This window comes from Tympanuchus pallidicinctus, unplaced genomic scaffold, assembly GCF_026119805.1.
Source record: "Tympanuchus pallidicinctus isolate F22 unplaced genomic scaffold, pur_lepc_1.0 scaffold5, whole genome shotgun sequence".
NCBI lineage: Eukaryota > Metazoa > Chordata > Aves > Galliformes > Phasianidae > Tympanuchus > Tympanuchus pallidicinctus.
In genome coordinates, this window is record NW_026294769.1 from 4,871,934 (window position 1) to 4,898,924 (window position 26,991).

At 38.4% G+C, this 26,991-nt stretch overlaps 1 long non-coding RNA gene across 1 annotated transcript; it reads left to right on the plus strand.

Annotated features, from left to right (window-relative positions):
• Positions 1-26,202, plus strand: LOC128091052 (uncharacterized). The gene is made up of 3 exons (XR_008211206.1): positions 1-37; positions 23,479-23,620; positions 25,167-26,202. It is a non-coding gene; the product is annotated as an uncharacterized LOC128091052 (long non-coding RNA).
• The last annotated feature ends 789 nt before the right edge of the window (positions 26,203-26,991 follow it).

Here is a 26,991-nt window from a genome sequence, read left to right on the forward strand (position 1 = left end):
CCTTCTTCTGGAGTTTCACAGGGAGCCCAAGATACAGGTAAGCATTCTGTCTATTCTGTTTTGATATAATAACTGCTTTGCCAAACTCTCTGGTATATTTCATAATTATAGCATCTGTACATTCATTGATTGTACAACCTTCTTTTGGCTTTGTTGCACTATTCTTCCAGAAAAGATTGTGGCTTGTATCTTAGCTTATAATGCTCACTTTGGAAGGGAACTAATTTTCTGTAGAGTGGGACTCTATTGGTGTCATATTGTGGAGAACTTTCTTTGAGATTGCATCAAGGCCTCAGAAGTACTAACTTTTACAGTATTATTATTGAATGTTAGAAGTCTTCTGCTTTACTTGAAGTGATGGGGAGAAAAGTGTTCCTTCTCAGAACTTGGGGCACATCAACAGTACGGAGTGACTAAATCAGTTCAGTAGAAATATGGCACAGGGAGTCTTGGTCTTTCCAGGTAGCATTTTGCATAACTGATGGTCGTTGGGATTTTCAGCTTGAAATTTATCTTGGAAGAAAAATTTAGACAAAAAAAAATATTCTAAGCTGTATCAGTTTACTTTATTTAGTATCTTGGTTTTTAAGCTAAGGATAAGTATTTTCTTCTCTTGGTTATATGATATGTTATGCTCTGCTCTTCTGCATTTCTTTGACCACTAAATTAGAGTACTTTCAACTGTAAGATGAAATACATTTCTATCTGCTCTATCCAGTAGGAGAGAAAGCATAAAACGTTCATTACAGCAAAGTTGTATCACTGGAAAATATTTTCCTGGTTTGGAATGTTGTTACAGCACATTGGCTGTGACTGATTGTTTAGTCTTCTTTTAAAAGTAAATACATGGTAAATCTATTTTGGCAAGGCCAAGTAGGTTTTAGCTACCTATATTATCTATTAATTAGATAATTCTAGGTTTTGATTGTTTTATGAAAATAAAACAAAGGCCTGATGAAGTAGGGGCTTTCATTAAGCCAGTCTTTGGGAGTTTTCCTTTAGTTACTAATGTTAGATAAAGGCAGGTAGATTAAATCAAATGACTGCTGACATCACAGATCACATGGAGTCATGCAGTTCCTTCTGTCATTCTACCAGTTCAGGTCTACCATGACTTTTTCACTCCATAGTGACAAACTGTACTTCAATGTATTGTCTGCTAAAAGTGTGCTTTGTCTAGTTCCCTGAAAGAATAAGCCATAGATAATTACACTGTTCCCAGCCAACTGTGTCCCTGTTCTCTTTTCATTCTTTGTCAGGCTTCAACCAAACTTACTAGAGATGACCAAGATTATAACAACAATCAGAAAAATGACTCAGGAGATTCTTCTTGGATACTTTCTTTATATTTTTTGTTTCATTGTAGAAGATTAGAAACCTAATTCAAAAGAAAAACTCAGAGCTAGGAGCACAAGGAGCACACCTGTAAGAAATTAAACTTCATTAGTGCTGGTTCTCATACCACTGGTTCTTAAGAAAGAACAAGCCAAGGGCTGATATTTGTTTTTGTTTTCTTCTTGAGCAGAACTATTGAGAAACAAGCAACACAGCTAAGAGAAGTTTCTTGTCTTGCTAAGGAGAGCTAAGACCATCGTACTATTCACGTTTATATTTTTAAATTCTTAATGAATAAAGATGTCTGGATTTTCATGAATTTGTGCGTTACCTCAGAACTATGCATCCAGAGAGGTGAATTGTACATGCTTTGAGACTGAGATGTTTTTCTTCTCACAAAAGCTATTTTCCTTCATTTTGTGAGATGTTAATTTATGTATTAATTCATGTAGTAGCAGAATTGCCAGGACAAAAGACTCTGCAGCCCTCCCCCAGTTGTTTTTTTTTTCCCCATGCTATGCAAATTTTCTAATACTGGATTTAGCATGATAAATTCCCCTAATGGCTTTGACACAATCCTAACGCAAAAATAGCTTTCATCACTGTGCAGTCCAATATAAACAGCCCTGGAAAACACCTTCCAGACTTCCAGCAGTCACTTGATATTCCCTTTGGACAACATTTTTGCTTTACTGGAGTTGCAGAGAATCTACGAATTCATCATTTACTTGTTTGAATCTTGCACTGTACCTTTAACCCTGCAAGTAATAATATTCCCTCTGCAAAGTGTGGTTACTGCTATAAGCATGACTTAAGCAAGCAAGATTTTCACTCCCCTCCTTCCCCCAGCACTATATAGTTTCTTACTCAGGCCATCCTGGATTTTTGTACAGTCTTGTCCTTATCTCTTTTAAATTAACAGGCCCTTCATTGATGTTGTAGTCCTAAACTAAGTGCGTATACAAGCATTCTTGAACTGCGTGTAAATTCAAGTTTTGATTCTGAAACAAAACAAGATCTTTTATGGAAATTTCATTTTTGGGAATAAATTTAAAAGTGGTTAGAGATCAAACATACAGATTGTTAGTCTCCTTTGTATAAGCTCTTTGCATGTTATGAATATTAAGACTTCCTCTCTTTCCACTTATTTCCTTTCTCCTGATGTCTTCTGTGGTGTTGAAGACCTACTGGAATTAATAAAAGAAAAGAAATAATGGTGAGAGAATCTGAAAAATTAAACTTTCATACCTTTTAAATGAAATATCTTCTGCTGCCACAAACTGGTCAGGTACCTTTTTCTTGTCTATGACTCAATCTGGACTTTATGTTTTAAGTATTTTTTGTTGCAGTCTTGTTTCTGATCTGGCATTCTTTCTGTACAAGGGCTTTAAAAAGATGTAAAATTAACACAGTAAAATGAAGTGCTGAACTCGTACCACTGAAAAACAAAGCTGTTACACAACCACGTAAATCATATCTCAAGATGAAGACCAAAAATTACATTAGTCGAATTTACAATTTCTTGTTCATTATTATTTCACTGCTAAAAAGATTTGGATGAAGGTGTTGGAGTTGTTACTATCTTCTGAGGATAATTATATTTTAACACAAAACCAGACAGAAATCATCACAAGGTAACGATGTTGCATTTGAAATGATTTTTCCATAATAAAGGGACTATCTTTTAGTATATACCTTGTCTTAGGTACTGTGGCAAAGAACACCCATCTCTCTTTTGACTGTGTCTGATAGCATATGAGTAAAATACTTCCTATCATGTTTGGTCTCAGTGCTGCCTAATTATCTGGAAATGCAGCTAGATAATTGCATTCTACAACTGCGTAGGAGAATTTTCAATCCCATTTTAAGTGTATAGAAAGAGTGGATTATTTAACATCCTGAGTTTGTTGTTGGTTCCTATCACCACTCCTCAAAAAAGTAAACAAACAAAAAAGCCACAAAGAGAGCTTGGAGAGGTGTTGGATGGGGATATACAGGATTTTAGAAAACTGGGCATGTAGTGAGAAAAATTACATGGCTGCTAGCTAGCTCTCGTTATAATTTCTGATAGGCTGGCTGCTATAAGCCTTGTTTAAATTCTAGAGTCTGTCACCTGTCCTGTCCCCAGTTTAACAGTTAATATTTTACCTGCTGAAACATTAAGTCTAGGCTCTTGTGCTTTTAACTGCCCTTTCACTCCCTACTAGTCACTCCTGATTTAAAAAAAAAAAAAAAAAAAAAAGCAAAACAAAACAAAAAAACAGAACTAGGAGTCCCTGTTATAATTCAAAGCTAAAACCATCAACTGCAAACATCTTCTGCTGTGTCATTTTATTTGTTTTTAACATACAGTAGGAGCTGGTGAAGGAGTAATCACCAAAATACTTATCTAGATCTTAGGATATCTGAGAGAAATTTTTCTTTTTTTACTGCCTAGAAAGGCATTTTTGGAAGCCTGGTGAAGCCTTGGTAATTGACAGCCAGCAGAGATAAGAACTGTCCTTGCCCCAGATCTTCAGCTACATGGAGCCCCCTTTAAACCCAAATCTATTGATAGAAGAATGACTTGTGAACAGCTATGGAGAATAAAGGAAAGTAATTGCAGTAGCCCAAGTTTTGACAGGCTGGACAAATACTTATTTGCACAGTGCAGCCTACAAGCTGCAAATTGAGAACTAAATAGTTTAGCATTATGGAATCAAAGGTAACTACTTCAGTATCAAGATGAGTTTTGGTTTTGCTAACTATCTACATTTGTGTTTCTGTGAAACTGGTCAGTGCTTTTAAGAGATCGCAAGGTAGCAGGGTCTTAATTCTCAGTGCTTTGATTTGGTAGCTGAAGTTAGCAAAAAGGTATAGGTAAAATTGGGACCTGATGGCAATTATGTACAGACAGGTTTGGATAGGCAGAAATATACTCTAAAAATGTAAGGATTATGCAATTTCCAGCTTTGGCAGCTTTTTATTTTTTATTTTTTTTTACTTAATTAGCAATGGTGGAAGGCTGAACATGAACTGTAATTGTTACTGTGTTGTTTCTTCCTTGATGCGTTGAGATATCTTCATTCTTTGAGGAATGCTTTGTTCCTGTGTTTCTGTGGACTGAGAATTTTTCAAGGAAGAACAGGTCCTGTACTATCATATCTTTGGCATAAACTGTGTTGCTGTCTGTCATGGAGCAGCAAGACCATTTATGGCCAAAATCTTTATTGAGATGTAACCTTCAGAGGTAGCCAAGGCAAATCAATAGGGATGACAAATGTCATAGTGCGGGGCTTGGTCGGGCTGATAATCACTGTATAGCTATAAAATGGCAAATACAGTGTAAGTTTTTTTCCACTTCACCTTCTTCAGTTCCCTTCCCTGAAGCTGTCTTTCTATAAGAGTATTATGTAAGTCTTATTCTTCTTTGTGAGCTGGGTCTCTGCGTTTCAGAAGCTCAGTTCCATGAGCCTCTGCCAAATAGAGGGCTGTAAAGAGAACCTCATATTCCTGTATCGTGGTATGGCAGTCATTCTCAATCTGCACAAGCTAGAGCAAAAGTTACTCGGGAAAATATCTTCTTCTAAAACTTATAAAGTAAAATACAGGCCAATTAAGAAATATCAAATATGATTTATATTAAGTTGGTTGTGGGAGGGCTTTAAAGCTGCAGAAACCATGCTATCTATTTCTTATGGATTGAGTTGGAATGAGACTAGAACACTGCCACCCTTGAGTGAACTTGTGTGAACCTTTCCACCAACAGTGTTCAAATACTTTTTTTTTTTTTCTTCAGCAATAATTAAAGTAACAGAGTAGGTCTGGGCTGTGGGAGCTCAGGAAGACTCAGCTGCATCATTTGTCAGTTCTCATTGCAGAAATTCTCACACAATCAGAGAAGTATTGGCTGGAATGGGCATCTGGAGGTAATTTACTCCAGCACTCTATTTAAAACAAGAGCTATCACTTTCACTGAATCACTACATCCATCACCAGCTATCACTGATTATCACCAAGAGTGGAGCTATGGCCTTGCTTAATTCAGCGTTGTAAGCGTCCAGGGTAGGAGAGTCCAACCACTGTCTGCCTAGCTGCTTTCAGCACTGCACTATTCTCTAGTGAAGAAGTTCTTCCTAATTTTCAAGCTGAACTTTCCAAATCAAACCGCATGTCCTTTGCCCCTTGTTATGAGTGTTATCCAGAGAATTCTGACTTAGTTATCTTTGTACCTTACCTTCACATATCATAAATTGTTATTTGATCACCCTTTATTCTCCCCTTCATTATACAACAGCTCCCTTTGTTTTTTTCTCAGAGTTCTTGAGCTCTGTGACTCTGGCCAATTTTATAGAACCCTGATAAACTCATCATATACACTTTTAAAAGGGATGTTAAAATGAAAAATCCCACACTAACTTAAAGTCAAGACTACGGATGAAACACTGGATAATATTAGTTCCCATTGACTCCTTGATCTACTTTACTTCTGCTTGCATTTGAAGCAAAGAGAGATCCTTCCCAGAAATTGACTGTTTACTTGAGAATTATCACATAAACCTGTGGAAAGGGTATGTTGAATAGTAGCATCAGAATAATGCTAGAATTGTTTATTGGAGGAAATACAGAAGTATATTATATTGCTATTATTTCCTTGTTGTAGAAACTGCGCATATGTGAATGGAACATAAGATGCTGTGTTTGCATGCTTCATAGAAAGTTTTTTAGTATCTTTAGTTGTTTCTGCTATCCTGCAGCTTGCCTGGGAAATGAAACCTTGTCCATGTGACTTTTTTGATTGCTTAAAGAGATGTACTACATCTGAATTCTGAGAGTTGATCCTAAGTTCTACTCCTGTGCATTGCAGATCATCTCTCCAATATGGACTGGATTCTGTGAACGTTGCAGGGAGGAAAAGGTGACTTATAATACTCAACAGATGGCTTCAGCCCACACTATACTCTTAGAAGAGGCATTTTCTCTGATGCTTTCTTACAGGCTGATCTACTTTAGCTACTCAGAAAACAGCTGTGATAGTTCTTAAACACTATTTACTGATTGAAACCATGTAATATTATTAGAAACCTTTGTAAGTACTATAAAAATAACAAAGTTGAATGATCTAGCATCTTTGTGTAACAGCTGGTATTCTAGTACAATTCACTGACCTATGTTTTTCAGCTGTAAATTGGGATTAAAAGGAAAAAAAAAAATGAGTACAACAGTGGGAACTATTCCAAGAGTAGCGATAAAGATCTCCTTTCTTGTCTGGAATTGCCCTTTAAGCCCTAGACTCTTAATCAGCAGCAAAAGGAAGCAAAAGCTTCCTTCCCTGACTGGACCTGATTCCAACTAAGGTGTGAGAGTGTCTTTCACAAAATACTCCCATCACAATCTGTGTAAGAGCTGCCTTAAGGAAAAAAATACTGCCTTGGTCTTTGGCTTCCTTCAGTTGTTAGACCAAATAAAAAGAGAGCAGCACCCTTTCTGATGGTCATTTCACTGAGATAAAGCAGCATCAGCAGTGTGTGTTCTGCTTTGCCAGATATAGTTTTCTTATTAAGATGATTACACTCATGCAGGTAATCTAGATTTAAAAAGTGAAATCTATTCATTTTTATAGGAAAATAGTCCAAGTGAAGTTTGCTGGTTGGTTAATTTCTTGAAGCTTCTGATTCATTGGGAAGTTTTCCAATATCAAATTTACTAGAGAATTAGAAAAATTGCCCTACGATAGATTTCATATCATGTCACGAGATGCATCAGAGTTTAATTTGATGAAAATCATATAAAAGACACAAACTTATAATTTCTTTGCTAAGGGCAAAGAATGAACAAAGAATGAGCTGAAAACTGAGGTATATCCATACCTCTCTAATGAGAAATAACCTTTGGCCTTCCCGATGCTAATGTAGCCCAAAGACAGAGAAGCATAATGAAGATGATGATGGTGTGAGGAACGATAATGTGTGTGGAACTGATCTTCGTGAAAGAAGTAGAGGAAGAATGGCAAGAACTGAGATCAGATACAGCAGCAGAAGTTAGTCAGCCATTAAGTTAGGACAGAAGATGTTATGTTTTGAGTGTGTAGGGTAGGAGGTTGTTTAAATACTCTTCTGAAAACAAAACAATGGAGTTAAAATGTATATAAGCGATCCAGGCTAAATGAATAAAGACTAGACGTTATCTGCTATGGCTTCTGCATATTAATATTCAGGGGAACTTTGCAATGTCAGTGGAAAAAATTTGGAGGCTTTCAAAAAGTCTCTTTAACCACTTCTGTGAATCCTGCCTTGTGCTGGCAACAGGTTTAGATTAGCACGTGAGAAGTTTCATGAAGTCTCCTAAGGAGAATGTTTTAGTGGCTTATATAGGACAATCATTACTTGGGATATAATGAGATGGTCTGTAGATCTACATGAAGAGCTTTGAACACATAGCAAAAAGCTTTAATATTTAGCAGTTGCATTTTGAAAAATTTACTTAGGACTGTGCATTGACCAAACAATTGCACAGAATAAGAGGTGCCCATATATCTGGTAAGACTGTAGTAAGTATTGATCCTGCTTTTTTTTTTCCATCAGTCACTCAGCTCAGAACTAGAGTCATGAATAGATTTCCCTGGAGGAAAAACGCAGTTTTGTTTTGTTTGCTGTCTTTGCTACTTGTATGACCTTCTTTGAATTCTAATGTCTGTCATGTGGAAGACAAAAGAGCTATAGTCTCTGATGTATGACCAGTGAGATAAGAACTGTAGTCATATCCATAAGAGCCGGAGAATGGAGTTGTATCCTACTTCAAGTACTTCTATCTGGGGCACACTTGAATATTACACACTTGAATTCATTTGGCTGCTGAGTACCTCAGCCCTGCCTGTGAAGCCTCTTTTCCTGTTCAAGTTTGCTAGCTTTGATGTTCTTATCTATGGAACTTCTAAAAGGTAAAGTCTGCCCAGGAAAGTTCAACATCTGAGATTAAGTGTGAATGTAAGAACAGTAAAAATACCCTCTTTTTCATGGAACAGTTCCAGTGGTCTTCAGAGTAGCTATTTTTGTCTTGCAAATATGGGTGAAAGTGGTGGATTTGTTTGCACAGTCTGCATTTTTGTTCCTGACAAATTCTTTTAACTTGCAGTTGTTATTCAGGTTAAGTGCTGGTAAAAACACTTTATTTAAATATTCATTGGGCAGAGTCCAAAGAATACATTTCAAGCAGAAGAAGCTGACACTTTAAGATCCTGACCCAAATAAAATATTTAAATTGTGTTTGTCAGTGTAATACAGAAAGATTTTTAACTTTGCAGTGAAAACTCGGACAGAAAATGTATTCAAATGATGGGAACAAATTTGGTATAACTGAGATGCTGATGTTCATTATTCTGGCCATGCCATGTACGATACTTTAGGCAGACTGCACTGTTTAGCATCAACAGATGCAGAAGTAAGCCTTTTCACATCTGCTTGTGTTTGTCCTTCAGCTTTAAACCAATGGCCAAATTACAGAAATGGGGTGTTTGAAAGCTCTTTGGAATCAATGAAGAAAATGCAATGAAATAATGAGTGAGCAGGGCAGTTTTCAGCAGGAAACAGAAGGTTTTATAGGTGGCTGTGGGACATTTCTCATTTTTGGTTGTGCTTTTTGGGTCAGTAGGAAGGAGCCAAGATTAGAGTTCCAGTGGGCAACGAGTTCAAATGAGTGCAGGAGAAATGCTGACAGTGAGTTTTTACTTACACAAGTGGAATGTTTTGGTGTTAAAATCAAGGTTGGGCATATGGATACAGACATCACTAGGAAGGAATGTGAAATATTCAGATTGCTAGAGGTTATGAGAGAAATTAATAAAGGGCAATAACGTGATTGGTCATGTGTTTGCTCTCAAAGTATGTTTTCCCAAGACAGCGTTAGTCTGCATTATTCCTCCTTCCTGTGGTGATGAGTGCCCATGATTATTTTGACTCCACAATGTTCAGTGTGATGCAGGGCTTGATTCATACCAAAAATAATCCACTGAGGGTTTTCGTACCCATGTGTTCAGCTTTCATTCATAAGTTTTGGATTTGCAAGGCTTTTCAGGGGAGCAGAACAACATACAACAAAATGAAATGGAGACTCCTCTGTTTGTCCATGCTTTTTGAAATTACCTTTCAGAACAAAACACCTATTTGCCACTTTCTACATGGAAAATAATGAATCACACAGACGTCACTGGATGTGACGGAGGGAGCTGGGAAAGATGGTTTATAGAGGTGGCAATGCAGCTCCTTGAATTCATTTTTAGTGACTTGATCCCAGGCTAAATAAAGAGGGTCTTCTTTATTATAGGCTTTTCTGGCACTGGAAAAGGGTTAGTTGGGTTCTACTGACAGTTCAGTAGGGTTTTATATAAGCTCCTATTTAGCAAATGCTCATCTTTGCTAAGTGCTACTGAGATTTGAATTTCTTTTGAGTAATATAAGAAAAGTTCTTTAAGCGTTAGCTTAATTAATGCTGTTGTTTCTATGTCTGATACCAGAGAAAAATACATCTGTTTCCATAAAAAATAAAGCAAATTAGATAAAAAATAGAGGAGACAGGGGAAAGGAAAAAAAAAAAGAGGAAAGAATTGGGAGTGACAGGGATCAGAGTGGGATGAAAGAACAGTAAAGGAAGGGACAAGGGAAGATGTGGATATGAGCAAGCAGGCAAGAGTAGCTGCAAGGTAGTGCAGGAGAAATAAGGCAGTAGGGAATGTGAGGAACTAGCAACAGAATTATGCTGCTGCTCTTTGTGAAATGTTTTGGCAACAGCCATGTGTGTCTCCTCTGATGATCTGCCTGAATAGAGAAGAGCATTTGGCTGTGAAAGTCACTGAGGTCTGTGTGATGATATGAAAATTCCAGATCTGCTTATAGGTACTGTTAGGATTTTCATTTATAAGATTTGGAAAATGCTATTAAGAATGCTGCACATAAATACTACTAAATCTGTAAAATCAAGCTGTCTTCAACCAATCCCAGACATGTTATTGTATCTACTATTTTAACATGATAATCTAATTTGGATACGTGATCATATTTTCTAAATAGAACATAACATAATTTTTTTCCCCCTTCCATGACTCTACATGTTTTCCTAATGCAAGTTATACGTCAGTGACTTTCAGAGGTTTTCAATATATTGAGAACTGTTAGTAGAACCTAATGTAGACGTTCTAGGCGTTTTTAGAAGACTAATAATTTCTCCAACCATCACGTAAATCTGAGCCGAATTTTTCAATTTTTTTTATTTTTTTATTTTTTGTACTAAAGACAAAGCTCTATTTGAATCACAAGACCAATGTTCTCTATGTGAAATAAATTAGAATTCCTTCATTTTCCTCACAGGGTTCAACTTTGAAAAAGAGAAGTCTTAAAAAAATAAATCTCTCTTGTTAAAAAATGGTTCTTATAAAAGCTATTTTGATCTTTTCAAACTACCATGTCTTGCAGACACACCACAAGATCTGGACAGCTTGTAGGGATTTAGTAGAGTCCCAGCTTAAATAAGAGGTAAAGAATGCTTAATGTCTCAGCTTTCTGACAAATTACTGTATATTTTTAGTGGCTCCCTTTATTTTTACTAATTAAAATTGTGGTTGACGTGCTTCAAATAACATGTACAATATTAATAGAATTGTTTGTGTAGTTTGAAAATGACACCATAATGTAAATGGCAAAAGGATATTGTTCTTAATTACATAAACTATTCTTTAGCTTGAAGGCTTACAATAGTTCTAATATTAGTCCACTGTGGAAATCACTTCTTCTATAAATTTTCAGTACCTCTGACTTTCATCAGGCCAAAGTCCTTGAGTAGATCTTAATCACATCACCCATTTTTAAGTGGTCTTGAGATACCTTTAGAAATTACTCCTTTAAAACCCAGTGAGTCCTAACCTGTAATTCTTAATTCATTCCTGTGTAGACACAGACAATGTTGATCCTTAATGGCAACCTAAATATAAATTCATCGTCCTTATAGATGTAGAAAGTCCACCCTCCCCCTGCACCATCACCACTCATTTAGTGCAGAACTTCAGAAATGGGAAATGCATGATAACTTGGTTAAACATAAAGGAAGGCACAGGTTGGTTACTGAAGGACAGCATACTGGAAGCCAGGCAGTTGTGCGTATCACCTTGTTGAATAAGGGTAAATAAGAAGCAAGTATAATTAATCAGCACAATCGGGAGATTGCGATGAAATGTCTTCTCATTTCAATAATTGTATCCGAATGAGGAAAAGAGAAATGTAATTAAACTGAGAGAATTTATTATCCTAAATGCAATTGTGCTTGTCAACATAGATTTCAAGAAACAATGAGCAAAAAAATTCGAATGAATGCTAAATATTTCTTATTTAGAAATAAGAGTGGGAAACATACCACAGAGGCTGTGGGACCAAATGGTGCTCATAGCGTTAAAAGAACACTGAGATGATGAGACCATTCCTGTGAAGCTAGATGACTTATTTACACAAGCTTCACCTATATTCTAAATTGTAGATTTGTGTTAGATTCCTTTAGATAGGGAGGATATTTCTCAGAGAGTGTATCTGATTTTGTGGTAGATATGGGCTTATGGATGTTGCCAATACAAATATTAACAGATTACCAGTGATGGACAGTAGCATGATATTTGTACCCCTATTTTTTTTTTTTTTCTTACCAAGAAAACATTAAGCATGTGAATATTTGGGAATCTATGTGTGAAGAGACGATGTGTCTGGTTGATACAGCCAGGTTTGTTTCCCTTGAAGATTCTTGGGAGTCCAAACAGCTTTGGGGTCAAGGATGACTATATGACAGGAAGTAAATGACAGAAATAAAAGGCCAGTTGCAGCAATGGGGAGAGGTCACAGAAATTTAGTGGTGTTCATGCTCAAAATTGTGCTGCTGAAATAACTGGGAAGGGAAACAAGAGAGAATGAGCAGTCAAGTAAGATGATTTACTGAGGACATGATGTTCAGTTTGTAAGGATGAAGCCATACAAAAGATACTGTGAATATTAAAATCAATGCGAGTTAAAAGGGACTGTGTTCTAAAGAAAAAATTATTCAGGGCTGATAATCGGACGAATCACCTCAAATCCCAGACCCTGACCTGTGCAAGCTTGGAATATTTGAAGTAACAATCCTTTATGCTTGCCTGTTCTCACTCTTCACTGGCATCTGTTGATTGCCACTGCTGAAGAGAAATTATAAAGGACTTTTGGCCTGAATAGGGTTTGCCCTGAGTATACTTTATTGTATGCTTTCCATTCTTGAAGGAGAAAATATACTGTTGTGATTAACCTCTCTTGTCTGGAGACTTAATTTAATAACCTGCACTGAATCAAATTTATCCTGTGGTTATAAAGGATATTCTTAAAATTACAAAATCATTCAGACAACATTCTTTATTGTGGTCATGTTTGCCTGGGGCTTGAAACTGTGTCTAATGCTCTAAAATTCAAATTACATTCATTATTTAACTGTTGCATAATGATAATTGTTGCAAAAAAAGTAATTCTTTAATCACAGATGAAATTAGATTGACCACATGGAGTCAGACTCTTCTATCTGATTCAGGATCTGCTTAAGAATATAAGCACGTATGCTGATTCATGCTAAAGGTCCATCTAACTTTTTGGCTGTGACAAAAAATAGCAGTGGATGCCTGGGTAAAATTATACTAAGGCATAAGTGATGCTACCCTGAAGTAAACACGTCTGTTCTATGCTAAAATTGTGATTATAAATTTGTCTGGATCTTCCTGAATCTGTTTACAATTTTAGATAACATACTGGTATGGAAATGTCTATACTATGCTTTCTAAGCTTGTATGTGGGGACAAGTGATCAGTAGGTGGGTTGACAACTGTCTGACTGGCAGAGCTCAGAGAGTTGTGATCAGAAGGAGAGTCTGGTTGAAGATGCCTAACTATCAGACTTCCACAGGGGTTGGTACTGGTTCCAGTCTTTTTCATTATCTGCATCAGTGACATTGATGAAAGGATAGAGTCTACCCTCAGCAAGTTTGCTGATGATACAAAGCTGGGAGAAGTGGCTGACGCACTGGAAGGCTGTGCTACCATTCAACAAGACCTGAACTGACTGTATAGTTGGGGAGAGAGGAACCTGATGAGGTTCAACAAGGGCAAATACAGAGTGCTACACCTGGGGAGAAATAACTGCATACATCAGTACAGGTTAGGGGCTGAGCTGCTGGAGAGGAGCTCTGTAGAAAAGGACCTGGGTGTCCTGGTGGACAACAGGTTGGCCATGAGCCAGAAGTGTCCTTGTGGCCAAGAAATCAATGGTATCCTGCAGTGTATTAAAAAGAGTTTGGCCAACAGGTCAAAGGAGGTTATTTTTTCCTTTCTACTGTGTCCTGGTGAGGCCACATCTAGAGTACTGTGTCCTGTTCTGGGCTCCTCAGTTCAAGAATGGTAGGGAGCTTGTACAGAGAGTCCAGTGGAGGGCTACAAAGATGATGAGGGGCATGGAGCATCTCCTTTATGAGGAAAGGCTGAATGACTGACCTGGGCTGTTCAGTCTGGAGAAGAGAAGACTAAGAGGGGATCTCACCAATACTTTTAAATATCTAATGGGTGGGAATCAACTGGGTGGGGCCTGGGTCAGTGGTACCCAGCAAGAGAAAAGGGGATAATGGGCACAAAGGGGTACATAAGAAATTCCATACAAACATGTGGAAACTTCTTTATGATAAGGGTGATAGGCTATAGGAACAGGTTGCCCAGAGAGCTTGAGGAGTCTCTGTCTCTAGAAATATTTAAAACCTATTTGGACACTTTCCTGTGTAACTGTGTTTGTTGCTGATCACCAGACAAGATTTTCAGAAAGCTGTAATGCCTGATCTTGTTACTGAAATAGAAACAGTAGGAATTTTGAGTTCAGATCCTATACAGTTGTGAATATGAATTTCTCTATGTTTATCTGGAAGGTACTTCATCTGCTCTATCATCACCCACTAGAGCTTGTAACATCTTTCAGTTCCTTTATTGTGCTGAACAACTTGCTTTATAAGGTAATGCTTTGTTTTATACTTCTTGTGGCCCTTCACAGTAACCTTTCCAAGAAGATCATGCATGCTGCATTTAGAGCTCTGCTTTGTGTAAGTCTGCCATGACTCTGCTACTAACGCTATGTTTTCTTAGGGCACTCTGCCAGAGGTGTTTGCTCTTTGAACATCGTGCTATCATACAATAAGTACACATGTAGTGTAAAACAGTGCCATTTATCACTGGTTTCGTGCTTTGTTTTTCTATAGCAGACCAGCAAATGCTCTGAAATACTTTCTTTGTGGGAACTTAGGGACTACACTGCTTATAGCTATGAAGCTCCTGATTGTTTTATTATGGAAGGAAAGCCTCCAATGGGAGTCTGTGATAGTTCCCTCTAAAGTTAAATACTTTCTTTGAATAGCATTGCTGGGCAGATCCCTTCAGGATCATAACGTACTGAACTAGGTGCTGCTCAGTATTGTACTTCTCATTGCTTTCCAACATGTCTTAGTGTGCCACAGTGAACTTCGCAAAGAAAGCAGTATGCAACATGTTCATTATTCCCCTTCAAGAACTCTTACAGTAGGTTAGTTTTTCCATCAGATGAAAATCAATGCTGGTGCAACTGTGGAATCAAATGGAGATTGGCAGCTAAGTTTGCATACAGTGGAAATATTGTTGTCTGTGGCTGGGACATCAGCCACAGGGTGTGTTTTTTGAAGTTAGCCTAAATTCATCTAAACCAACACTACTACAGTCCTCATTTGCAACAATAGCACTCAGGTGATTTCTTGGTGTCAAATCAATCAAAAAAAATCTGGCTGAAAAAAGAGAAAATATCATTTTTATTCTACTGTGGTTTAACTTACTGCTGGATGAAAACATGCTACCGCAAAATGGTAGTAGAAGAGGTCTGGGAACATGTGACTAGAAAACAAGGCATGTCTAGTAGTTCACAGTTTGTATATTCCTTTCTCAACACGTTTTTGACTGTATGAGATCTGAGTGTTTTTACACTGGTACTTTTCTATCTCCTGCAATTAATTTTTAAATCAACAAAAGAATATTTCTTATTTTGTATACAGGTCATAGAACTAAGTCCTGCTAAATATTACTTTTCTAATCTAATCATTTCTAAAATTTGCACATAAACAACTGGCAAATACTGTAGTCTCCCACCTGGAAATCATCAGCCTTGAAGGATTTTCCTCTGTACTACTCATGTTTGCAAGTAGTATGCAACATCCAATTTAATTACAAGGTGACTAGCCTTCCCATTTTGATGGTTGTGTCTTGTGAGAGGTATAGCTTGTAAGTAAAGGGAGAACAATTACACCTGTAGATACAGTATTTCCTTATCAGTGCTGATTTTTAAGGGAGAACAAAACAGGTCCACTTTGATTGGAAGGTGAGTTTGGTAGTGCCCAGAGTTGAAACGTAGCACCATCTGTTTGCTCTGTTTTTGTCTTTGTTGAACTTACTGAATTTGTCATAAGTAACTGTGGAAAGTGTGGTTAGAAGAGCATTTAGATGATTCATGTTATGGTCACATTGTTTAGCCGCTTATTTTTAGAACTGAAGAACTTAAAAATTGTGCTCTTCTATACCTATAGCTTGGCCTTAATTTCCTTTGCTTTTCTAAACCCATTTGCTTCCTGTAAAGGATGGTGAATTTTCCACTTCGTAAGAATGGTGTTGATAACACGCTTTAACTGAATGCAAGGTAGGAGATGCCACATGGACCCTCAACATGTGGGTTTCCTCGATGGGTCACGGTAAGGCGCAGCAGTAGGGCTCTTTCCCCCTTCTCACCAGGGAAGAGTGAATGAATGGCTGTATGGTGCTGAGCTGCTGCCAGGATTAAACAACAGCACCTGGAAAATGTATTCTTCTGCATGTTTTCCCAGTTCTAGCATTACTTCAGCTCCATGACATTTCTGACTGAAAGTAATTAGAGTCTCATGAAGTGTGCCTAGCACCACCACTTTTGAGTCATGGGTGTGTAAAGTTATACCACTTCCCTGCATAGTGGGGATGCCACTGTACTAGGCACTTTGCTAGAACTGCTGATGGTCTGATAAGAAGAAAATGAAGTTAGGAATGTTATCTCTCCTCTGAAGAGTCTGTACAGCTGCTTAACTTAGTATCTAACATTTTTTTTTCATTTGCCATATGTGGTTTTAGAGTGAGGAATGTGAGGGGTGGTTAGGAAATCAAACAAGCCTGTATGGATTACAAATGTATTCATCTCTGCTGGTGACTGCAGGACCAGAACTTCTAGTCCTGAGCTTTGAAAATGGAATGAACAAAAATCAGTTACAGTAAAATCTGGGCAAACTCCAACTTTGTTTACTTTTTTCTTTAGTATCTGTTTAACAGAGGCCTTGCAGTGTCATCAAGAAATTTCAAGTATGCTTCAAGAATGCTAATTTGTGTAGGCTGTAACATACTGTAAAAACACAACATTCTGAAATTAAAATACAACATTTCTGTGTCAATAACATGAACAATTGAACTCACTTTGAAACTTGCCTCTGATTTGTGCTGTGAATTTCATCTCTGTGAGCTTCACCTCTGGGCACTGAACCATGGAAGCCTTTGTATGATAATGAACACTCTCTATCCAATCTCTCCATCCCAGCATTTCTGAATAGGATCAAGATTCCTCTTGACCATGCTGTTAACATCAGCATAAGATGGGCCTTTTTTCCATTAGCCTCTACTTCCAGGATTCCTCAACTATTTTTTTTTCCATCAACAGCAGCTTTTCCCAGTGCTCATGAATTTTAGGTTTTCTGTCAAATTTAGCACACAAACTTTGGTTAGGAGCACTTTTCTTCCTGATGCCATGTATTAATGCTGCTAGCTAGTGTCAAAGTTTCGCTATTAAAGTACACTGCATTAAGTAACCCAGTAAAGGGTTTTTAATGTTAGTGTTCTGTTATTCACATAAATATGTATGTTGTGGGTGTGGTTTTTTTTGTTTGTTTGTTTGTTTTCAAGCTTGCCACAACAATTTTGGCTTCTGTTTTTTAGTAAGGTTGTTTGATTTTTAGCTATGAAATCAACAGGTCTTTTTTTTACAACTTTCATAATGCCAGACTAAATATCCATATGAACTTTATCTCCAAATCTGAGGTCAGAAGAGTGGATGATGATTAGATTTACTTACACAGTACTCAGGACTTTCAAGGCTGAGCAAAGTACAACTATGTCTTTGTATGTCACTGGGTGCTTTTCAAAAATTCTGATGTATATTTGGTCAGGTCTTATACTGGAAATACTAACTCTGGCAAATTGTTGAAGACTTCCCAGTGAAATCTTTTAGAAGTGAAAGGGGTTAGAGTCTTAGAGGTTAAAGTTCATGGGGACGAATGTGTACTTAACCATTTATATTGTGAACTCAGAAAATTCTATCAAGCACTTATCTACAATTTTTCTTGATTGAGAAAGTTGAGGTTGAAATTACTCATTAGATAACTTGTTTTACTAAAACTGACAGGATCAATTTTGTATATGGTATCACTTGTGTCAGTCTTCACAACAACATACTCCATTTTTTTTCTCACCAAGTTATTGGATAATAGCCCTTACAAAAAGGACCTGGGATGCTAGTGAATGGCAGGCTGGACATAAGCCATCAGTGTGCCCTCATAGCCTAGCAGGCCAACCATACCCTGGACAGCATCAAAAGATGCGTGGCCAGCAGATCATGGGATGTGATCCTGCCTCTCTGCTCTGTGCTGGTGAGACCTCACTTGGACTACTGCATCCAGATACAGAGTCCTCAGTACAGGAGAGACATGGACATGTAGGAGTACAGCCACAAAAGTGATCTGCAGAGTGGAACACTTCTATGTCTGACTCAGAGTGAAACATAGAGGACACACAGAGTACACAGAGTGTCCTTTCTATGAGGACAGACTGAGAGAGCTGGGGCTGTTCAGATTGGAGAAGAGAAGGCTCTGGGGTGACCTGGTAGCAGCCTTTCAGTACCTAAAGGAGGACTACAGGAAAGAAGTTTACTGACTCATTAACATGGGCTGTTATGATGATAAGGGGAAATGGTCTCAAACTTAGAGAAGATTAAGGAAGAAATTTTTTACAGTGAGGATGATGAGGCCCTTGTACAGGTTGCCCAGAGATGGTGGATGCAGCATCCCTGGAGATATTCGAGTTCAGTCTGGGTAGGCTTCTGAGCAACATGATCTAGTTGTAGATGCCCCTGTTCATTGCAGGGGAGTTGAATTAGATGACCTTTAAGGGTGCTTTCCAATTCAAATAATTCTACAATGAAGGTACTATCAGTAATTTGCCACCTACTGACAATATATTTGAGTTTACTTTTCATTAGGGAAGTTTATTCAAACTTCGTTAATATTACAGAATTATTGTGAAAGCCATAAACCACTTTCTTAGATGCTAAGGAAGCATGAACTTTCTTGCTCTACTCTACTGTTCACTGAATGAGGATAGCACAGCAGGTTGAAGCAGTGCTCTCTTTTATCTTCACTTTCTTCAATGAGAAGTCTAAAAGAGAATGAGATGGATGTCTGCATTGTATCAAAGAGTGGCTTAATGTCTTCATCATGAAATGGAGTGTGGTGTAAGGAGTGCTGAGAGCTCAGTATATCAGCTTTGGTAGCAGTGTGATTCCTCTGAAATGACACTGATTGGAAGCAAAACAAGCATATTTCTTGGATATGAAGTTCCCTGGCTCTTGAGCACAGAAATTCTCCAACACATCAGTACGATTTCCTTTTCTAGATAATGCCTATAGAATATGTAGGCACTATTCCATTGTATTCTTATTTGCCCTAGTAGAACTTTTCTACAAAATTCTAGGCACCTCAGTCCTAAGGAAAGGCAATTTCATTTGACTAAAGGCAAGGAAGTCAAAGATTGAATTTAATGCAGTTCCTTGCCAACTATAACAGAAGAATGACTTAACAGACATTTCCCATTTCTTTCACGGTAAAAGAAACCTGAGAAAATGCAAACTCCTTATCTGCATTCTATAAGACTGCTTTAAATTGCTTACCATCATGTCCCACTAACAGACTTAAAGAGTCTCTAACTATTCACTCCTTTTGAGAGTTTTGAGCCCTTCCATTGTGTAACACTTTTGGAGACGGGATGACCAGGTGAGGTTGCATCTCTGGTTTATGGGCAGCTGTATCTCTCTGGCACCATTTGCCCACTGCCTTTTACACGGGGTGTCCTGCCAATAGCTTAGCATCTGGCACAGAATGTTGCTGTGTTGTCCTCAAAGGCCAACTGGTAGCCAGCTCCTCTTCCTGCAGTAATTTACAGAGCTGTAGGCAGGGGTACATCTGTAGAAATACCACATTATTCCTTGCAAAGAAGCAAAGTGGAGCCTTTCTTCCCAGCAGGTTTTCAGCTTGAGCTTCAGTGGAGAAAGCTCTGATGTTGCCTGCGATCAGCTCAGGCAGAAGTTTCTGAAGGAAAGAGGGAAGAAAGAGCAGAGGGGACGAACACAGGCCTGATATAGTGATTGAACAATAGCTCTGCTGTATCTTGCCTTTACACAACCAAGAAAGATGTGAATGTTCTAAACTTTATCTACCAGTCAGTACAAAATTATATTTATCAACGTGTTGTCTCTTTACTGATGTCATCCTAAATTTTCTGACGTCCTTCTTTATTCTTTACTGTCACCTGAAAATATCGCTATCTCAGTTTCATTTTCTTCACCACATGCACAATGATAGTAACTATTATGACACTGTGTGGTGTTTGAGACTTTTGTTAGTTCTTTGTCATGATAGAAATTAACCATCTGTCATAATTTCACTTCTCTCCTAGGAACTTTGACCGAAAGCAATAATCTGATTCTCCTTTAATGATTGCTCAACTTCTCACTTGGCATTCATAGCATTACACTGATAAGTTTAAAAGCTGTAGAGCTTGTGTATCTACTGCATAACTCATTTCTCTGTTAGAAATGTGCTGGAGTGAACAGTAGAAAGAGATGGCTTTCAAAATAGCCGAAGTTGAGAGAAAATTTTTGAAATAATATTCAATTTTGCTGCACGAGATAAGGCACAGATTTCAAAAAATATTTTGAGTCAAAACATTTTCTTACAGCTTTCAAATCAGGGAGGAAGGAATTTAAATTACTGGGGAAAATAGTGGTGAAATATATGGTCATATTGGCTCTTCTCTGAGTATTACTTTTTGCCCACTGAATGTATGAGCAAAACCCAATTCTTTGAATTTTTTCTCCCATAATATGGAAGTAGCTGACTTTTGGAAAGCTTGCTTTCTTTCTGAGCTGGCCCTACCACAGAAATGAACTATGGTTTGTACTTTTTTTTAATGCCTGAAGACTTAGTAGTCTTTAAGGAAGACTATTTGAGAACTGTGACATGAGTTATACGTAAGACTTGAGCGTTCATCAATTTAGGTTTATCTTTGTTCTAAGTTTACTTTAAAAGCTCTCCTATAAGGTTAAACTATGAGTTTCTGTTGCTAAATTTAGAGATACTCTCTGATAGAAATATCAAACACTACACAGCATGAAGGAAGACTTAAGATTTCTTTGTACAGTATTCTTAGTATACAAGGAAAATAAAATGAAAGGGAGACAAAAAGAAGAGATGGAAGGAGGGAGGGAGAAACCTTAAATCATTTAGAGAATCACTGTATATTTGTTCCACAAGAAATTCGTCTTAAATGCTACCTAGAGTGGCTAGAGGTGAACAACCATGCTCACAGGAGCTTGGAGGAAGAAGCATGGAGAAACAGAGCTTGCCACAGTCCCAGTATTCCCTGGGCATGCCTCTTGTATCTCTGCTGGCCCTGCAGGTCTGGGCTTCCTCACTCTCTGAACCCTACCTGTAATGACAGAGGTGGATGCGAATTGGGCATTGCTGTTTTGGAGAAGGATGTGTTGAAAGAAATCTCGCAGTATGCCAGAGCTTCATTTGGAGCTTTTTTTTTTTTTTTCAGACTCCCTTAAACTCATTGAGCAAGTCAGAGGATGGCAGAGCCTGGTGCTCCTGGGGCCATGAACCTCCCTGACACCTGCTGGAAGGAAACATGGCAGGACAAGCAGTCCTGGGGATTTCTGGAGAGCATAAGGAACAGTGTGACAGGGCCTGGCTGGGCCAACTAGAGTGTTGTGCTGAGAGATCTGCTGTCTCTGCCAAGGTGACACTGGTGAGCAAGATAGTGATCCATGTCAGCCTTGGCTGTAGTGATGATCCAAAGAGGAGAGAGGAAGGGAGCAGAGGGGAAAGAATAGCAGAGCCCAGATATAGGCATCAGGAGAGCAGCTTGAGGGCTGCCTGGGGAGCAGGTACTAGGATCATCCAGAGGCAGCTCTGAAAGGCAAAGGAAATGAGGTGGATGACAGGTTGGCCATGAGCCAGCAGTGTGACCTTGTGGCCAAAAAGTCTGATGGCATTCTGGGGCACATTAAAAAGAGCGTGTCCAGCAGGTCGAGGGAGGTGTTCCTCCCCTTTTAGTCTGCCCTGGTAAGCCCTCATCTGGAGTACTGCGTCCAGTTCTGGGCTCCCCAGTACAAAAAAGACAGGGATCTCTTGGAAAGAGTCCAGTGGAGGGCTACAAAAATGGTGAAGGGCCTGGAGCATCTCTGCTATGAGGAAAGGCTGAGTGAACTGGGTCTGTTCAGCCTTGAGAGAAGACTGAGAGGGGACCTGATCCAGGTCTATAAATATCTAAGGTGTAGGGGGCAGAGTGGCGAGGCCGGACTATTTCCAGCAGCGTGTGGAGACAGGACAAGGGGAAGCAGCCAGAAGCTGGAGCATAGGAAGTTCTACACAAATGTACACAAGAACTTCTTTACGGTGAGGGTGACAGAGCACTGGCACAGGCTGCCCAGGAAGGCTGTGGAGTCCCCTTCTCTGGGGATATTCAGGACCTGACTGGACACCTACTCGTGTGACCTGGTGTAGGGAACCTGCTTTGGCAGGGGGGTTGGACTCGATGATCTCTGGAGGTCCCTTCCAACCCCTATGATTCTGTGATTCTGCGATTCTGCGAGGCAAGCATTCAGGTCTTTATGGACCATGTCCTGCAGGTGCAAGAAAGAGCCATCCCAGTACCCGGAAAAGCAAGCAGATGGGTCAGGACTCTGGATTGACTAAGCTGAGAATTACTGCCAAGGCATGCAGAAACGGGATTAGGAAACTCAAAGCCTTTGAATTTTAAAAATTGTTTGTATATCCCACATTCTAAGAACAAAACTTAACATGTTAAATATCAATAGTATGTTATCTGACACTTTCTCACCTACATATCAATATGTAGTCCAAAATAAACATTTATGTAAGGGCAGATTTCACATGTATGTTTATCATGTGGCTGTTCTCTGGCTGAAACTTTTAATTCTTAAGGTCATGCAGGTCTTAGAGCTAATACTGTGTTAATCTTGTGATATTATCCAGGACAGGTGAAGCAACAGATACAATCTAAAGATGTAACACTAGAACTAAAAAAAAATATATTTTCAAATGAAATGTTATGTGTCTGTAAATACAGAGGAAAAACTTGAAAACATTAAAAAATATCTCTGGTAGAGTAGGAGGCTAAAAGAAAAAGGAGTCCAAAATGATTACTCAGGTCTTGAAAGATAATCTTATCACCTGGATTTTTAAGGATGAAAGTTTATGATGAATGGTTTGAGTTGTCTGGTACAAAGCTGGATTATATCAATGCACAAGCTCTCATTACTTGAAGGGGCATCTGCAGTAAAAGGAAAATTACAAAGCTGAGGTATCCTTTTTAAAGGACCATTAATAACTCTTGTTGAAACACCTTCCAGTTCTCTGTTGCTATTAAGCAACATATCATGTTTGTGGCTGTGACTTAAATATAAAGAAGTTTCAGATATTTTTATGTTTTGCAACAGAAAGAAATCATTCCTTTCGTCATAATTAAATAAACTTAAAAGTCCTATGGAATGTAGGGAAGCTTAGGATTCTTTTAAATACAAGGAAACTGTCTCATGACACCATATCCCAAGCCAAAGTCAGATGGGAATTCAACCATATTACTGGGAATAGGAGATTGATCACTTAACTCCCAGTTCTGCACCGAACACAAAGTTATCACTTGCTTCAGAAAAAGAATATATGAGAGAGTGCTTTGACACACAGGATGCTAATGATGTTAGATGATCTAAAAGAAGCTGGCAGCGATTTGTTCAAATGGTCCTCTGAAGTGATGAAGTTGTGATGTGTCAGAGATTGAGAAAGCTAGACTTCGTCATCCTCCCCACTTCAGGCAGCATTGCAGGAGGTAAGCATTCCCCATCTTTTCGTCATTTATAACCGCAGTTCTTGTAGAATTCAGTGACTAGTAGTACTGAGCTGATTCCGACTCAGCAGACATGATACATATTTTCTTCTGCCCTGCAGTTCCTTGCTGGCAAGCTTCATTCGTATTTTGCATTGCAAGTTCTGTCTTTCGTGTCTCCTAAATAAAACAGTGCCATGTCTGACACGTGCACAAGGGCTGGAAATGGAGCCCCTTTTTTTTTTATGTTAATGATATGATGACCCTTGTTTTTCCAGCAAAATAAGGCTGCAATGTTTCTCCTGACTCACCTGTTTTGTACAATGTGTATCCCATCTTAAGCACTTCCTCTGCATTCCCTTTTTAAACACCATCTGTTTTAAATGAAAACTGATTTGGGATGTTGTTTTTATAATCAGGCTCTCCAATAGTGGGTGTAGATCCTATCGTATATTTTTCTTTCACTTCTAAAAGGAAATTTCTTCAGGGTCCACCTGGAGAACAGCTGAATAGCAAACCGTTTTCCAAATATGTTACTTCCTGCCCAGATTTCCCCACAGAAGTCCTTCAGACCTGCAGGACTCGTGTTCAAAAGCACAGTCCTTGTTTGCCCTGTCTCCCAGCTTGTCTACCTCAAAAAGCAAGGCTAAACTAAAACCCACCACCTGAATGATGTAATAAATATTGCAGGATGTAGGCGTGAGAGGAAGTTCTTTAGACTTCTTTTCATGGCACCAGTGAGCAGGGCAGTAGGACCTTGAGTAACATCAATGCATGACCATATTGCCCTACAAATGTTCCTGTGCCCACAGGTACAGTGAGAGCCATGCTTGAAATTCTGAGATCACATAGAGGAGGGCTGGGCAAACTAGAATTAAGTCATGTGTAAACTTTCAGCTCTTCCCTGCATTGTTTCTTCTGCAGGTGTACGAAAAGACACAGCCAAATTAATAGCAGTCACAATGCAGGAAACAAAATACAATTTTAAGCTAATTTTGTATTTGCCTAGATTTGAAGGCCTGGGAGCCAGATGAGCTTTTGGTGTGACTCCATATAGCCCCAGGGCTGGAACTTTTGTTTTACCACAAAAATTTGTATTTTAGAAGATATTTCCAATCCATGAAGCTGGTGAGGGAAGTTGTCGGAGAATAGCTAACCTGCCTTGGGTGGTCTGGGTGACTTAGAGTCCTTGCTCTCATGTCTTCATTGTCATGGGAGCCTGTTACCCTCTGAGCTGGCTAATCTTGGAAGGAATAGAAATGGGAAGGATGATTCAGTTTCTCCCTTTGAAGCTTTTCTGCGTTAGAATTAAATATTTGTGCAAGCCCAGTTGTGAGGACTGTAACTTAGGATGGTGGAAGCTAAAATTCCACTCCTTTCTTCACAGAAGATTGTGAAAACAGTAGAAGTGAAACATTTCAACATAAGAGCCCAGGGAATTTCCCTCAGCATGGCCTGCAGTGTTGTAGTTAGGTGGCAGAGGTAAGATGAAGGAATAATATGTAACTGAGCCTACCTTATTGACTAATTCACTGTTATTTTCCATCAGTTTGAACAGAAAAATCCCATTCATCTCTATTGGATGTTAATTGCGTTGCTGTATAAAGATGATAGCCAGAGACTGATAGGACCAACCGAGATTAATAAGAGCTGGAGAAAAGGAGGTGTGCTGCTAAGAACAACTAGCAGAAGGCCATCCTGGCAGCTTTGCATCATCTGCAGCAGCTATATTACTGTAAGGCGTTCCCTAAGAAGCCTGTAACTTCCCACCACCTCCAATAGTCTGTTAACATTGATTTGTTTATGTTGAAGGTTACTTGGAATTAACAGCAGCATAAATTTCCTTAAAATACAAATCTAAGATGGATTGGACCTAGCTCCTAATTTTAACACAGATTTGCCACAGAACAGGAAGATATACATTATTCTATGCCTGGTAGTGATCAAAGGGAGTTAGTCACAATGCTAGCACAGCACAGCAGGCAAACCTAGATAAAGAAAATCGACCTTAAAGTTCCTTATGAGCCATTTAAGTCTTGACGCAGACAGTATTCAAGTTTGACTATACGGGCACTTGTGTTGAAAGATGTTTGGCAGTCAGAGCATTCCAAGACATGCAAATACATCTGGGATATCTGGATCCAGGCTAAATTGAAACACTTCATGACTTTTTACCTTTGTGTAGACCTGCTTACTCTTCAGTCCTTTATGCTTGACTGTACTTCGCATAAGGAAACGTGGGCACTAGTATAGGATAATCTTGAGAAACAGAATATGATAATGTGGAGAGCAACTTAGTAATTGAAAAGTCGTCATAATAAGACTATGTTCAGTTTAATTTTACTTATGCCAAAAGAAAACAAGGTGATTGTGAGTCATTACCAGTGTGAACAGAGAAAAGAGAGGCTTTTGAGGAGCACAAGTCAGAGCCATTTTGGTTGCTAATTCTAACTTCCCTTCTAACTTAATTAAACTGTCTTGTATAAAACCATAATATCAGTAAATATGTTTATCTGATCGTAAGAGTAATATTTTATGTAGGTTTGGATAATTTTATGTTGTTAACAATACAATAAAAGAAGAGATTGTTAAGCTGTGTTTTGGCCTACCGTTACTTCCAAATCTCTGAAAATTAGTCTTTGAACTTAGGAAATACATAATGAGTCATAACACATAATAAGTCAGCTTCCTGCTGGCTTTGGAAATCTGGCTGGTTTTTGAAATAACATTCTACATTTTATATTTCAGCTCAGTTAATAACTAACTTTACGTATTCAGCATTGCTGTCATTATCTGTTGCTAAAACCTGTCAAGAAGCATCTTTTTTAAAAAATTATTCTTTATTTACCCAACATATAATGCATGTTTGAAAATTCACTTAAAAAACAAACAAACAAACAAAAAAGCATGTGTTTCTAAAAGAGCTTACATTACAGGAGATGGATCCACCTGCAGTAGCTCCCTGATTAATGTTTCTGATTTTTCTCTTGTATGTATGGTCCACATGTTCACATTTTGCTAAAACAAATTGCTCCTTTTTTCTTTTTTTTTTTTTTTTTTTTTTTTTTTTGTGGTGAATGGTAATCTATTGGTGAATTGGTGAGTGGTGAATGTTTTTTTTTTTCTTCATAGGCATCACAACCCAGGCACACTTTCAAGTGTTATAAACAATATTCATCTTACAGGTCTTACCGAAGCATTAAGTCTCTCACTTTGTAATCTTATTAATTAGCTAATTTTAGTAGGGTAGACTGAATGCCTATTCCCACTAGAGTTGTCCTCTGACTAAGGCATGAGTCCAGGATGCCTGTGTTACGTGTCCCTTTTTGCCGAATTACCCAACCTCTTTGTGTGTCAGTTTTTCCTTGAAATGG